Below are 12,500 nucleotides of genomic sequence, written 5' to 3'. Positions count from 1 at the left end.
AGGGAAAGGAAGTGAAGGAGAGTAAAGGGAAGGGGAGTGAAGGAGAGTAAAGGGAAGGGGAGTGAAGGGAAGGGGAGTGAAGGGGATGGAATGGAAAGGGAAGGAATGGAGGAAGGAAGGAATGGAAAGGGAAGGGAAGGGAAGGGAAGGGAAGGGAAGGGAAGGAAAGGAAGGAAAGGAAAGGAAAGGGAAGGGAAGGGAAGAAAAAGGTCATGAAGGAAAGGGAAAGAATGGGAAGGAAAGGGAAGGGAAGAGAAGGGAAGGAAAGGAAAGGGAAGAGAAGGGAAGGGGAAGGGAAGGAAAGGGGAAGGGAAGGAAAGGGGAAGGGAAGGAAAGGGGAAGGGAAGGAAAGGGGAAGGGAAGGAAAGGGGAAGGGAAGGAAAGGAGAAGAGAGGGGAAGGGAGGGGAATGGAAGGGAAGAGAAAGGTAATGAAGGAAAGGGAAGGGAAGGGAAAGGTAAAGAAGGGAGGGGAAAGGAAGGGAAGGGAAGGGAAGAAAAGGGAAGGGAAGAAAAGGGAAGGGAAGGGTAGGGTAGAGAATTAAAAAGGAGGGAGGAGGGAAACAAAGGAAATATTAAGGAAAGTTAGGGAATGGAAGGAAAATAAATTGAAGGGAAATTAAGGAGAAGGTAGGGAGATGGGAGATTAGGAGATGAAAAGAAGATGACTGGTTTGGGTTGGAAGGGACGAGAATGGGAGGAAGGAAAAGGGAAGGGGGAAGGGAAGGGGAAGGAGGGAGGGGATAGGAAGGGAGGAAAAGGGAAGAGAAGTGTTAGAAAGGAAAGGTTAGGGAGGCAAGAGGTAAGGAGGTGAGATGAGAGAAGTATTGGAGAGGGGAAGGGGGAGTAAGGGGGGAAGGGGAGGGGAAGGGGTAAGGGGAAGGGGAAGGAGGGAGGGGGGTAAGGAGGTAAGAGGGGGGAGGGAGGGATTTAGGGGGGGGGAAGGGGGAGGGGGGAGGGGGGGGGGGAGGAGTGGGGAGGGGGAAGGGAGAAGGGAGTGGATAGGAGGGAGAGGAGGGGGGGAGGGTGAGGGTGGGGGAGGGGAGTGGAAAGGAGGGGGAGGGGGAAGGGAAGGGGAAGAAGAGGGATGAAGGGGGAGGGGGGGGAAGGGGAAGGGGAGGGGGAGGGAGGGTAAGGGGGGGGGAAGAAGAAGGAATATGAAGGGGGGAGGGGGTGGGGAAGGGGGGGAGGGAAGGAGGAAGGGGGGGGGTGGAACAAAAAGGGAAGAAGTGTTAGGGAGGGAAGAGGGAGGAGGTGAAGAGAGGTATTGGATGGGGAAGTGGGTAGGGGGGAAGGTATGGGGGGAGTAAGGGAGGGGGAAGGAAGGGGAAGGAGGAAGGGGGGGGGAGGGGAAGGGGGAGGGGGAAGGGGGGGAAGGGGAAGGTGGGGGGTAGGAAGGGGGAGTGCACAAGTTTGGAAGGGGGAGGGATTGAGATAGGGGGTGGGGGAAGGGGATGGGGACGTAAGGGCGTAGGGAAGGGTGTTAAGGGCGAAGCCGGGAGGGGGGGGAGCCTGCAAGGGGAAAGGGGAAGGGGAAGGTCGTGTTCTCGAGGGGAGGGGATAGGCTGTCCCCCTGCCCGAAAATAGATCGCCCGTGTTAGAAAGGAAAGGTTTTAGGGAGGCAAGAGCGTACCGGAGGTGAGTAGAGAAGTGGGGGTAGGATTAGAGAGTGGGGGATAAGGGGGGCAAGGGACGGGACCTCAGGGTAAGGGGCCTTTTAAGAGGGGTTCCGTGTGTGGATGGGATAGAGGGAGCCCCGGTCAAACGGGGAAGGCGGATAGAAAGAAAGAACGGGAGGCAAGGTTCCTCTCCCTGAAACGCTGAGAGATAGTACTGGAGAGGAGGAAAGGCACCCGTAAGTAGCACGGGGAAGGGGAGCGCAGGACAGGGGAAGGGCGAAGGAGGGGGCCTTGGGGAAGGAGGAGGGGGTAGGAAAGCGAAAAATAGGGAAGAGAAAGTGTTCTCTTAGAAAGGAAACAAAAGGGTGTTTAGGTGGCAAGAGCGTGTGTGTGTGTGAGATGCCCCCCGGCAAGTATCTGACGCATGGCCCCCCCCGTGGGTGTATTGGGAGTGGTTGTGGCACAGGGAAGTGATGGGGGGCCCCCCCCCGTTGTGTTTTGTGGTGAAGTGGGGGTAGGGGAGCAAGGGAAGTAGGGAGGGGAAGAGGCAAGGCGGATAGATGCCAGGTCCCGTCCGTGTTCCTGTCCCTGTTGCCGACAAGGGGGAGTAAGGGGTGGGCCCCGGGGAACCTGCCCGCCGAAGGGGGAGGGTTCTACCCGGTGAGTTGCCCTTTTGTCCCTTGCCCCTGGGAAGGGCCCCCTGAAGGCCCCTGGGAGGTTCCGGATCGGATGGCGGGGCACGCAAAAGTCCGTTAGAAAGTGCCGCCCCTATAGGGAGACCCGGAACTTGCGCGCCCGAGAGATCATCGAGAGGGGACAATGGCGCGTGGCTCAGGGGAATCTGTTGACCTTATGCGGGAAGGGGGGCCTATTGGAAATTTGAAGGGGGGTTGCGCCCCTGTTCAGTGGCGCTTTGCCAGGGGGCGGGGGAAGGGGGGAAATGGGGGGCAAATTAGGTGACACGAGAGATAACCATCGACCCTTAAATCCCCCTTACACTCCGCATCCTGAGAGCGGGAAATCCCCCCCCCCCCCCCCCTTCAGCGCCAAACCGGGAATGCATTCAGAAACCCCCCCCCTCCCTCCGCCCGCCTCCCTCCCTCCCCCCCCTCCCCCCTTGTTCCCCTCCTCCCCCTTTACCCTTCCTCCCACCCTCCCTTATCAGGGGAAAAGGGTACACCCTTTAACTGTATAGAGTCTTCGGGTCGTTGATGGAAGTCTTCAAAGGTGACTGAAGGCTTTTCAGGGCGTGGGAGACCTCTTAGATGTGGAGAACTTGGAAGAGTTTTTTCTGGTTGAAGTTAGATGGTTTTATTCAGTTTGAGGGCCGTTAATGATCAAGACCCATTTTTGGTCCGGATGGATTTCTTCATCTGAATGAAATTGTCTGATTTTAAGGAATTTAACAGTTTGATATATTGAACAATATATAACAACTGATAACATTTATAGATGTTTATTTTTTTTAGATTTATTTATAAGTATATATAAACTTATAAATATTTTGTTCATTTATAAAATCATAACAGTTTAATATACGATAAAACAAAATGAAATAGAATAAAATAGATAAAGATGAATAAATAAATAAGATAAAAACAAAATAAATAGATGAAATAAAATAAAACGAACAAATAAATAAATAAATAAATAAATGAATAAAATTCCCCAAATAGTCCTGAAACATCTTCAGACTGAGTTCTCACCTCGAGCTGAATAAAGTCGTTTGTTCTTCGGCAAGAACAAAATTTCCAAAGAGCACCAATACAGCAAAGTGCGTAAGGGTGCAAATGATATGGATACGTAGGCTGTTGTGGACCTTACTGACGTGAAGAACTGATAATGACTAACCATTTGAAAAGAGTTGTCTATTCGTCATTTAATCATCGATTTATTTATTTATATATTAATCATTTATCTATTCATATGTTTACGTATGTGTTCATATTCTATCTAATCTTCTAAGTATATATCTATTTATCTATCTATTCGTATCTTTATTAGTTATCTATCTATTTATATCTATTTATTAATTAATTTACTACTTTGTTTATTCATTCATTGAATCTATTATACATTCATTTCGCATATTTATCTACTTATTTACTTATTCATTTACATATTCATCTATTTATTAGCTTATTTATTTATTCATTTATTCATATATTGATTTATTAGCTTATCTATTTACGTATTTATCTATTTATTTATTCATTTATTTCTATTTCTATTCATTTGTAATTTTCGGTCTATCTCTAGAAATCACCTTGGGAGGGAGAGTTAAAACGCTAAAAAAATATTGAACGTTTTCTAACATTCCGTTTTCTAACATTTCTAACAGTTCTTAACGTTTGTAGTTTTTTGTCCAAATCGTAATACCCTGTTACAGGATTCGATCTTACTAAAATCGCTCTTTTTTATCACGGCCCTCTGGTGGAGAGATCTGGAAATTCTGAGTGCCAATTTGGTGTTTTGTGGTCAGTGTTCAGAATTTAAAGTCAAAATGAATAAGTACATAAAAATTGAATAAAATTAAAGATAAATAATAGAAGTAAATAAAAAAGATAAATAATAAGATAGATAACAAAAAGATGAATTAAAATAAATAAGAATATAAATAAATAGAAATTAATAAAAATAAAGATAAATAACAAAAACACAAATAAATAAATCAATAAATAAATAAACAGATGCATATATACTACTACTATTTCTACTGCCACACCCACCATATCTACTATCCCTACTACTATGACTATTAGCAATAGTAAGAGTAGTAGTAAACCCTAACTACTATATACTATATCTGTCATCGTTATATGCCCGGCCTATCCACAGACCAAAAGGTCTCCCATCTCAACACGCTCTGACGTTGTGTGTATTCTTAGCTCTTCCTATGAGGGACCAATCAAGTACTCTTCAAGGGAACCACATTCCTCGTTCTATCAGAACGCCCCTAGCCCTTCACACGGCCCCGCAACCGCGTGACCCCCTACCCTTCCTATAGTTGGCGACAAACTATTTAATTCATTTTATAGATCCCACGTGACGAAAGTAAAGTGTGTTTGAATTTTTTGTTTAATTTCATAAGGGCAAAGAGGGAATTTTTGTTCTGTTCTTCTCTGGTGACAAGATCGACGGTTCAATTCCGCGCAACCCTTCCTTGTCGCCGAAGAGTGCCTCGCGATGAAACTACGTTAAGTACGTTTTGCAATAGAAATGGATGGGGAGAGATTGAGGGCGTGGTTGATGTGTCCACACCCCCCCTCCTCCTCCTCCTCCTCCTCCTCTGCCTCCTCCTCCTCCTCCTCCTCCTCCTCTTCCTCCATCCTCCTCCTCCTTCTCCTCCTCCTCCTCCTTCTCCTACTTTCTTCTCTTGCTCCTTCCTCTCTTCCTCTTCCACTTCTTAATTTCCTTCTTATTTCTTTCCTCTTCTTCGTTATCCTTCCTTCTCGTTTCTCTTCCTTCCTTCCTTTTTCCTCCTCCATCCTCTTCCTCCTCCTACACCTCCTCCTTCACATCCTCCTCCTCCTCCTCCTCCTCCCTTCAATTCCTCTTGGAATTCGTAATTATCTCACAATGATTCTGAATCGATCGAGAGGTTTGGCATCTCGGAGTTGGCGCCCGGTCTCTGGGATGCCATCTAGTCTGCTCCTCCTCTTCCTCCTCCTCCTCCTCCTCCTCCTCCTCCTCCTTCAGATGATTAAAATCGTCTGGTGACAGTGGCGGGAATAAAATTTATACTTACGATTTTTTTTTTTTTTTTTGTCACTGGGTTCACATAACGTCATCTTCTGTCATATCACGTTCCTTCGCTTGTGTTAATAACGACACTGTCGGTTTATTTTCCTCAGAATTGTAATTAGGTTAATGGAAATGATTTAAGGAATTTTGCAGAACGTGAGTACAAGTCACTTTGAAATGGCCAAATGTGTACATACACACACACACACACACACACACACACACACACACACACACACACACACACACATATATATATATATATATATATATATATATATATATATATATGTGTGTGTGTGTGTGTGTGTGTGTGTGTGTGTGTATGTGTGTGCATTAACGTCACAAATTATGACGTAAGCATAGTGACAGTCCAACGACGAGATGGTCTTGTGAGAGGTACGTCGGATAGATTCATCTCGCTACTGACCATCTCCAAACTCCAAGGGGCTGGCGCTCGGTCTTCAGACGGGGCCCACGAGGAGATCTGAGAGCCGGCGACTGATCTTCTACTCCTACCGTTGCCGACTGCTGTGGGGCTGTGGGGCTGTGGGCCCACTGAAATTCGATTCGACAATTGACTGATTGGGTGGTGACGTAATAGATTAGGACGTCATTATAACGTTATATAATGATTAGGTTACGCAACTAATACATTACGTAATTGATTTATTACGTAATAGAATATTAGGTCATTATTGCCATACGTGACGTCACAGAATGACGTAAAGTTGATGACGTCATAAAACGAAGTCGCTTTTCTTACAGTATAACTTCATAGTCTTTGACGCCACAGAAACACGTCACATGAATATGACGTCACACATGACATCACATAATTATGACGTCACATGAAATCACATATATATGTCATAGAAACATGGTATCACATATCTATGACATCACAACTATGACGTCACGTAAGCCATCCTTTTCCTTTTTGAAGACCAATGACTTCTTTGGGCGACCTTAGGGCGTTCGATGGATGTCAGGTGGTTTGAATACGGGATTCGAACTGTGGAATTTCCCAACTCTTCTCGACTATTTCAAAGTATTGGATCCCGAGAAACGTTTTATTATTTTATTTTATTTTATTTTATCTTATTTTATCTTATCATTTTATTTTATTTTATTTTATCATTCTATTTCTTATTAATTAATAATCAATTAATCTATTTATTGTTGTTATTAATATTATTATCATTTTTGTTATCATCATTATTATTAATTATTATTATTATTATTATTATTATTATTATTATTATTATTATTATTATTATTATTATTATTATTATCATTATTATCATTATTATTAGTATAATTATCATTATATATTATATATATATATATATATATATATATATATGTATATATATATATTATATATATATATATATATATATATATATTGTAAAAAGAAATTTCTTGCTTTCCACGGCACGCAAGGAACACAATGACCTTATTCTTATCCCCCACCGTCCACATGGTTCGAAAATAGGCACTCAAATCATAAGCTCTCTACAGAGTGTCATGTCATAGACAAATCCCTTCCTCTACGTTCTCACGTACCTCCATATGCAATTACGTTCTCCCCCTCCGTTCCCACGTTCATCTGAGTCGCTTCACACACCTCTACACGTTCCTTCGCACGTTCATGCCTTTCCGTGTCCGTACACACATTCATACGTTCTTAACGTTCTCGGGGATCATCTAGATCTCATTATAAATCTCCACAAATCCAAACGTTCTTATGTATATGTCTACGTTCTTTTGAACGTTCATACGTTTCTCTGCACACTGTTGTATACTTTCATACGTTCCCATCTTAGCTGCACGTTCTCTGTACGTTCTCCAAAACCTTACGTTCCTCTTTACGTTTCTATGTTCTTCTACACGTTACCATACCCCTTTGCATATTCACACGTTCCTATCCCCTTACGTTCTTTCGTTTTCGTTGTCGCCTTATGATTTTATTCAGCTGAAATTGCAAAATTTTATCTTTTGTAAGGCAAGTTATAATCTGATACAAAACCTAGTCTTGTATCTAGTTAACTAACCCGTTTAGTGTCTTAACTAACATCTCCAGTTTGTTTCCTAATGACTATCACTGCTCATTCGCCTTGGCTGTCGAAGTACTTCGGTCAAAGGTGCTGTTACGAATTCGTGATATTTTTAATTTAATTTAATTTAATTTAATTTAATCTTATCTTGTTTTATTTTATTTTTCATTTTATTTCATTTTTGTTTAATTTGATTTAGTTTTATTTTATTTTATTCTATTTTATCTTATTCTATTTTATTTTATTTTATCTTATACTTGTGTGTCATATGAATGCTTTCGTGTTTATCACCATTTGTTATCTCTTGCCTGGACATCCCACTTTTATTGCCTTATCATTTTATCTTTAGTATTACTTTCGCCCTGTCATTTTATCTCTATCATACCACTTTACTTTTGCCATGACATTTCATTATTATCATCACGCTTTACTTTCGCCTTGACGTTTCATATTTATCACACTTTTCTACTCTCGCCTGCTTGCTTATCACAGCTCTTTACTCTTGCCTGGATTTTCGTATTTATCATAAGATTTCACTTTTGCCTTCACGTTCCGTATCTATCACAACTTTCTACTCTCGCCTGGACGTTCATGTTTATCATAACTCTTTACTCTCGCCTTGACATACCAGGCAGGTGCCGTTCCTCACTGTCTAGATCAAACGCCGGGCGATTTTATTAACCTAACTAAAGCCTATAACTAGAAGCCCAGGTCAAACGAGGCTACTAGGGGTCAAGAATTGAGGCTAGCGTTAGGCTATTTTATTCAGCTAAGAGGAGGCTCTTTGTGGGTCAACGCTAACCTTAATAAAGAGTATAAAGAGAGCCACGGTAAGGAGCTTTTAGCTCCGACGGTGCCTCGGGCGGCCTCCTTGCTCTTGTTTATCGCCGACTGGCCCGATCCTCTTGAAGGCACTCCAGGTAATTACAACACTTTTTCATTCCTCTCTCTCTCTCTCTCTCTCTCTCTCTCTCTCTCTCTCTCTCTCTCTCTCTCTCTCTCTCTCTCTTACTCTTTCTCTCTCTGTCTCTCTCTCTCTCGTTCTCGTTCTCATCTTGTTTGCTCTCTCTCGCTCGCCCTTGCTTGCTCTTTCTTTCTCTCTCTTTTTCTCTCTCTTTCCCTCTCTCTCTTTCTCTTCCCATCTCTTTATGCCTCTTTTCTCAATCTCTCTCACTACACACACACACACACACACAAACACACACACACACACACACACACACACACACACACACACACACACACACACACACACACACACACACACACACACACACATATATATATATATATATATTCATAATATATATATATATATATTCATATATATATATATATACATATATGTATATATATGTGTGTGTGTGCGTGTGTATGAATACATATACATATACATATACATATACATATACATATACATATGCATATACATATACATATACATATACATATACATATACATATACATATACATATACACATACATATATAAATCTTTCTCTTTCCAACTCGAGTCTTTTTTATTCAATCTGTCTCACTCCCGTTCTTAATCTCACTCTCCTTCTCCCCTTCGTGCCCCCTGGTCACAATCTTTTTATTCTTTCCATTTTTTATCCTCTGCCCACTCTTTGATATGCCTTTTAATCATTCCTTTTTTATCCACTGTGACCTTTTTTCCCTCTTTCCTTTCTCGCTCTTCCCCCTTTCCCCTTTCCCCTTTCCCCTTTCTGTTCGAGTCTTCCCTTTGCTTCTCTTTCCCTTCCTCCTCTTCCTCCTCTACCTCCATTTTTTTTTTATCTTATATGTATTTTTTTTTGTTATTCTCAGCTTCGTTCACTGCCTAAGATGGCCACCCCTACTCCCGTGGGACGGATATAACCTTATACATAATTAATTTTCTTAAATTTTTTCTGTTTTTTTTTTTCTTCTTTTCTTTCAATTGTCTACACAATTACTTCTGTCTAAGGGCAATCATCATATATCCCTTCCTGTCACTTTTCGTCCTTTCTCTGTCTATATCGTGTGTGTGTGTGTGTGTGTGTGTGTGTACATATGTGTGTATGATCTTGCTTGCTTTCAGCCACATATCAATCTGTCTATCTCTCCGTCTGCACTCTCTTCTGTCTACTTTTCTGTCCATCCCACTATATACATCTCCTTTTGTACCTGTCTTTCAGTCCGCCCGTCTGTCTGTCTGTTTGTTCGTGCCTCTGTTTGTCACCTCATCTCCCGTTATTTTTCTGCCTTAGTCCGACGCAGTTCAGGTTGTTAGCATTGAAATACTCTTAAATACTTTGGGTTCTGCTTGAGTTTGCAAATGCGCAACAGACTCCAAAGTCTCTCTGGGCATGTATGACGTCAGACCAGTTTGTATTCTCCTTCCTGAGGTCACTACTGGTTGATGGTGACCTGGTCGACGTTGTAAAAAAAAAAAAAAATAATAATAATAATAATAGTAATAATAATAATATAAAATAAAAAACAATAGAATAAAAATAAATAAATAGATAAATAAAGTAAAATAAAATAAGATAAAATAAAATAAAATAGAATAAAATAAAATAAAATAAAATAAAATAAAATGAAATAAAATAAAAAAACAAAATAAATATAATCAAAAACCTTTTGGCACATTTAGAAACCGTGGCAGACTTGGCACATTTGGAAACCGTGGTACAATTGGCGCATTTGGAAACCGTGGCACGCTTGGCACTCTTGGCACACTTGGTACTCTTGGCACATTTAACACAGTACGGACGCGTGGCACGCTTGGCACTCTTGGCACACTTGGTACTCTTGGCACATTTAACACAGTTGGTACACGTGGCACGCTTGGCACTCTTGGCACACTTGGTACTCTTGGCACACTTAACACATTTAACACAGTTGGCACACGTGGCACGCTTGGCACTATTGGCACGCTTGGCACTCTTGGCACACTTGGTACTCTTGGCACCTCCTTCTGACGCGTCTTCGGCGCTGGTGATCGTACTCGAGTCCTTGGAGGGAGTTTAGAGGAGGTTCGGGCGGGAGGATGAGGAAGGGGAAGGAGGAAGGTGAAGGTGGAAGGAAAAAGGAAAGGGAAGGGGAAGGGGAAGGGGGAGAAGAAGGGGAAGGGGAAGGGGAAGGGGAAGGGGAAGGGGAAGGGGAAAGAGAAAGAGAAAGAGAAAGAGGAATGGGGAATAGGGAAGGGGAAAGGGAAAGTGAAAAGGGGAAAGAAAGAGAAAGGGGAGGGGGAAGGGAAAGGGGAAGGGGAAGGGGAATGGAGGAATGGGGAAGCGGAGGGGGAAAGGGAAAGGGAAAGGGGAAGGGGAAGGGGAAGGGGAAGGGGAAGAGGAAGAGGAAGGGGAAGGGGAAGGGGAAGGGGAAGGGGAAGGGGAAGGGGAAGGGGAAGGGGAAGGGGAAGAGGAAGGGGAAGGGGAAGAGGAAGGGGAAGGGGAAGGGGGAGTGGAAAGGGAAGGGGAGGGAAAGTGAAAAGGGAAGGGGAAAGGAGAATGGGAAGAGGAAGGGGGTTGGAGGAGGGAAAATGGCCAAGAATTTGAGCGAAAAGGTTCCATTGAATATATTCTATATTCATAATTCGTTAGGACTACGTGTGAATGCAAGTAGGATGTAGTTGTTATTGTCGTTATCGTTATTATATCATGACTGTTCTTGGTTAATGTTGTTGGTATTGGTGTTGTTATTGTTCTCCTTTTCCTGTTCTTGTTCTTGTTCTTGTTCTTGTTCTTGTTCTTGTTTTGGTTCTTGTTCTTGTTCTTGTTTTTGTTCTTGTTCTTTTGTGTTTTTTTTTTCTTTGGCTGTCTCATACTTTTTTCTTTGCCTTCTATTTCCTTTTTTCTCTTATTTCCTTTTTCTTTTCGTTCTTTTAGTTTTTTCTTTCGTTTTCTTTTTTCTTTATTTTTTCGTTTTTTTCTTTCTTTCTTTTTCGTTTTCTTTTTGTTTTTTCTTCAAATTTCTTTTCTCTTTCCTTTTCGTTTTCAAATTTTCTTCTTCTTCCTCCTCTCGGACTTCTAAGACAACAGAATACGAAGAAAAAATGAAAGAGGCGTATCTTTGTGAAAAAACGGCGGAGATATCTTGGCCTCCATTCCCACAAATATTTATATACACTCTCTGGCTGCTTAAGAAAAAAAAAAGAAGAAAAAAAAAACCGCCCATCTACAATCAGAGAAACGCTTACCCCTTTCACATGATCGTTTGAGATCCATTTTTGGCTGTAGTCCAAGGTATATGTGCGTATGTATGTACGCATGTATACATAAATTTATATATATATATATATATATATATATATATTATATATATATATATATATATATATATATGAGTAAAGTACTTGTATTAAGGTACAAACTCAGTCTTTGTAGTACACCGGACAGAGAAATGTATTCATTATAATATTTATATATTAAATATGCATACACAAGTAGACACACACACACACACACACACACACACACACACACACACACACACACACACACACACATACACTCACACTCACACTCACACTCACACTCACGCACGCACACATATATACACACAAACACACCCTCACACACACACCATCTCTTTGTATGCATCTATACTAAAACTTAACAATGAAATAAGTACGTACACACTTCTCGAATACTTCGGGTCAGAATCAACTGTCCGATATGTTATGTGTCTGAGACAGGCAACATGGCCGCTGTCTGTTGCCGGTTAACCAGGTGTTTAACAAACCGACAAGGTGGGGGAGCGGGTTAGGATTGATCACGATTCCAGATGTCTTTCTGTTCCATCAGACAAGTTACAAGATTTTCCGTTTTTGATCTGACTTTCGTGTTTGTGTCTGTGTTATAAGTTGTCCTATTGATTTGGTGTTAAATCTATTTTGTATTATATTTTATTTTATGATTCGTGGTTCTGAATATTTTTATATGTTTGTATTATGAATTTAATATCTATTTGGTGTTGTATCCTTATTTTGTATTAGTTCATTTGATGTCTTCTGTTTCTCAATAATCATTGATTAATTGGCTCAAATATTCTGATGCGATCTAGTTCCATTTGTTTTGTAAACATGTCAATTGT

Source organism: Oratosquilla oratoria, chromosome 25 (assembly GCF_046742065.1).
Source record: "Oratosquilla oratoria isolate Oo_2021 chromosome 25, ASM4674206v1, whole genome shotgun sequence".
Taxonomy (NCBI): Eukaryota; Metazoa; Arthropoda; class Malacostraca; order Stomatopoda; family Squillidae; genus Oratosquilla; species Oratosquilla oratoria.
Note: the sequence above shows the minus strand (reverse complement) of the source record.